Genomic DNA, 4,360 nt, shown 5'->3' with positions numbered 1-4,360 from the left:
TCAGCTCAGACATCTCAGGCCTGCCTTTCTCTCCAAGCCTAGAAATGATCTACTTTCAAACTAGGTTAGGTAAACGCTGTAGTCCATATGTGCTTGCTCAAACCGTTTCTCATTCAGTTCGTGAATCTTCCATCAACATAATATCGACTATAACAGAACACCAATCTTGAGCATGTTTCAGTCGGGCAATTTTATTTTCCTTGTGTGACATTTTCTAATTTTTGTACACACAATCATTCTCCAAGATATTATACTTTATTTCCCAAATGTTTCTGAGCAACTGGACTTCCTCAGGGGGTATATGAGAATTTCTCTGATTTCCTTATGTACCAACAATTACTCATCTATGTTCACAAGGTTTTTTACTAAATTAATTTAGCCTTTTAACATTTGTTTCTCTTATAAAGTCACAGAACATCTGAGAAATAAAGTATGGTATACAGGAGAAAAGGTGTGATGTGGTAAATTTTGATGGACTCAACCAGTGAAATGAATGAAAAGCCAATGAAAGATTGGGGGAAAAACAGCTTAATGAACTGAACATAGTTAACTTCCTTTGGATCAAAGGCACATTTTAACTCAGTGGGCTGATTGGATTTATCACAAACATGTAATGGCAGTTTATGGGACTCACAGATTAAAAACCACTGCCAGGATGTTCTTGAGTAAGTCACATTCTTGTTTGACTGTCAGTGGCAAGATATTTCCTCCATCTTCAAAGTTGTGGAGGAACGGTTCCGAATTAACTAAATATGGATGAGTAAAATGAACCTGCTTTTTTAGTTGTCATTGACAAGCCTGTGGAGTGGATCTGCTTCATAGGTCACAAACATCCACTTAATATTACATACAAGTGTGAGCATGGCAGTCCGATATGGGTACATGAGGATGTTGTTGCTGTATGGGAAAGTTAATCTACCTCACTTTCTAAATATTAATAATAAAGAGCTGCTACGAAATAACAGGGAGAGGCAGGACAGAATGGGTTTTTCTTTATTTGCGATAAAAAATAGGTTTAAGATCTCCCTTTACAAATATACCAGGGAAATGCAGTGTGACTGCAGTAGTCACAAACATTTGGAAGTCAGAATTATACAGAGAAACAGTGCATTTACATGCACACCAAGATCACAACCACAGCTGTCTTATGAAAACAACTTGACCGGCTTAAAGTTAAGCATAATGTGGCTTATAGTGTGCTTCACTATTTTGAGTCACTGCGGCTTGTAAATACTTGATTTCATTTGATAACTTGCAGATAGTTAAATTTAAGCATTCAACACTTCCTTTACCATTCATCCTTCCTTTTAAAAAGGTACACCATTGAATCAGATTGTAAACAAACACAGTCAGGTCAACAGTCAGTGTTTCTCACCAAAACAATTCAAATCTTCATAAAATATATTTGCAATGGATTTTTTTTTTTTAAATCTAAAACTTTGTGTGTGTGTGTGTGTGTGTGTGGGGGGGGGGGGGGTCTTATACGTGTTACTGCAACCACCATTTGATCAGTGGACCAGCTTGAAACCATCAGCAGGAAATCGTATTGGTCACCTGCTTGCTCTTACAAATAAACAAAACACATGGTACTTTTCATTCACTCATTGTATAAATTTGGGGTTTTATTGTGCAACGTTAACCACTTTTTGACCACTAGTTGCGCTATTGAGACAAATTCCTGCAGACAGTTTCAAGCTTTCCAACCGATAACAAGTTGGGGGTGCTAAGAGACACAGCATTGCGCCAGTAAAGGCACGGAAGATAGAATAAACAACGCACATTCAAAAACACGTTAAAAAATGTTGTATGAGGAAGGAAACCTATTCATCTGTTTCGAGGCTTCAAGGATACACATGTTTTATTGAGAAACATTGACTATAAACAAACTGTTTACAAGAAAACTCAACTTTAAGCACCATAATTGCTGCATTGCAGTGTGCATGTAAATGCACTGAGAGAGAAAGCGATAGAGGGGAAACGTTCCTTAAATAAAACATTACAAAGGCCTCAGAGTTACATTGATATACATATAAATAACTCAACTTAAGATTTCACCATACACATACACTTAAGGGCATAGCAGAGAGAGAGAGACAAAAAAACAACAACATAAAAAGTACACAATTGACCCCTATAACTAAGTCCCACAGATATGCTACAATAGGACATTAAAGTTTCAACTGTATCCGAGAGGATGCATTCGTATCTGTCTCCTAAATGTAGCTAGAACTTGTGCGACAGCCCGACTTTCTTACTTGAACCTCCTTTCAAAACAAGTTGAGCACGTTGTTGTAGACTTGTTCTCACACATTGTATAGTCTGTGGTTTTTAGTGTTAACATGGGCAAAATCACAGTCCTATCTCAGTGCAACGACTCTCATGGTGCCTGTGACTTTCTATCAAGACAGTCTGAGGTACATATGCCCACCGCTGGGTGAGGCAGCGGACAGAAAGCTTCAGGTTTCTGCACATTAATTTTGGCTCAGTCAGGAAGATTTAGAGTGAAGCAGCTGCTGCGAGGGCACACACACACACACACACACACAGGAATCTGTCCTCATGTGCAACTTGCCGAACGGATTCCAAAAATGTAGCAGGGAGAAAAGGGATGAACATCCAGATACTACAGCCTCATCAGTACATTCACTTTTGTGTGTTGCAGTCATCACAGGTGTGTTCATGTTGCACTAGGTGACTTTTCGAGTGGGTGACTTCTGTTTCAGCTTATGTGAAATACTGCTTAGTGTATGTAGGAAAGGTTTTTCCTCTTGAACCTGATCCTTTTCACTCACACTGATTTTCTGATAAATTTTCTTTCCTGCATAACAGAGTCGGGGAAATGACCCAGAAGTGACCTAAACAGCTTACTGCTTTTACCTCTGCCTCAAAAGAGAACAAGAGGTGAGAGGTCACTTGCTCAGATATTGTAGCCTGATTCGTCCAGTGAGAGAACGCAGGTGGGGGTTGGCTGGATGAACAGACAGAAGTGAAACCAGGAATGTCCTCATGCCAGCAACCCGACCCACCTGACGCTCACCACAGAACTGACACGTGTGCTCAGAAATGCTGCGCTACACAGGAAGGAATTCATGAGCATCTGAGAGAACGAACTGATGTAGGTATGGGCCAGTAAATGAAAAATGCACACGTATAAACGAGTGAATGGATCATTCGATGAGTGATCAAATTAACAAATGAATGACTGAACAAATGAGCGAATGAACTGCTGAACTGCATAGAACTCCAAGCGGTTCAGGTCTGTCTCCCCGAGCGGCTGGGCAATCACCGCGGCCTTTTGCGCGTGACGAAGATGAGGACCCTGCGGATGGCAATGAGGCGGTCCTTGAGGGATGTCATGGCCAGGATGGTGAGCTGGGCTCGACCCTCCAATGGAAGGACAGCAAGAAGCCACCAGGACCAGGCCGGACCACTGGGACTGCCCTGCAGAAGAGAAAAGATACATACAGTTGATTTCTGTATATTATAAAACTTTTACTCTTTAGATGATGACGGGGTAGGAAAGATTTCTCACTCAAAAATGAAACATTAAATTAAAATTTGTGACTTAAAGATTGTGACAACTACATTTATTATGTAAGCTACAGGACGAATGTGTCTATTCACCTCTGTATGCGTCTTTCCACTGACAATTACTGTGCGGTACTCAATGCATTTGCTCTCTAGTGCTGGTTTTCTGCCAGTTTGAGCAGAGAATTGTAAAAAGAAAACCTGAGGCAGCTGATCGAGGAAACAGCTACCGTCCCACCTACTTACTGCTCTAGGAAAATATCCATGCTCCCTAGGCCTCTGACTGCCAAGGAATGCAGCTTTAATACGAGGACACTTGTTGGACACTCCTAACTACATTCTTAAGCATATGGTGTTCGTATTCATGCTTTCCTTTTTGACAATAGTCTTGGATAACCAGCAATTTTTTTTTCTTAAAACCATGTCTACAAAGGAAGCATCATGAAATCGTGGATTTTTAAATTATCCTTTCCTTCGTTAAACATCTTATACAACATAATCTTAGCAGATAATGAGGGCAGCAATGTGCAATCTGTGTTGTTTCAAGCAGTTTCAGGAGGCTAACGGTAAACTGGCGTCTTGTTTCATCATATATTTAGATTTAAATCTGTAGTGATCGCGGTAAAAGTGGTGAAATTATGCTACACGGGTGTTTGCACACCTGTGGGTCGGGATCTTTGCTGGGAAGGTGTCCGAAGTGGCTCAGGATCTGGCTCTTCATGTTGTCTTTCAGGGAGGTGAACCAGCTGTTTGCCTGCTCGTACACAGAGTCGTGCAGCTTCAGAAGCTCCACCAGCTCCTCCCCCTCCACCTGATTGGACACAGATTTTAA

General features: G+C 40.9%; 1 long non-coding RNA gene across 1 annotated transcript; it reads right to left on the bottom strand.

The window, feature by feature from the left end:
* Nucleotides 1-977: 977 nt before the first annotated feature.
* LOC123965380 lies at nucleotides 978-4,340 on the bottom strand. Its single transcript, XR_006823690.1, has 2 exons — nucleotides 4,190-4,340; nucleotides 978-3,441 (listed from the first exon to the last, which is right to left on the bottom strand). It is a non-coding gene; the product is annotated as an uncharacterized LOC123965380 (long non-coding RNA).
* Nucleotides 4,341-4,360: the final 20 nt, after the last annotated feature.

Source organism: Micropterus dolomieu, unplaced genomic scaffold, assembly GCF_021292245.1.
Source record: "Micropterus dolomieu isolate WLL.071019.BEF.003 ecotype Adirondacks unplaced genomic scaffold, ASM2129224v1 contig_9544, whole genome shotgun sequence".
NCBI classification, from domain to species: Eukaryota; Metazoa; Chordata; class Actinopteri; order Centrarchiformes; family Centrarchidae; genus Micropterus; species Micropterus dolomieu.
This window is presented reverse-complemented; position numbering and strand designations above follow the sequence as displayed.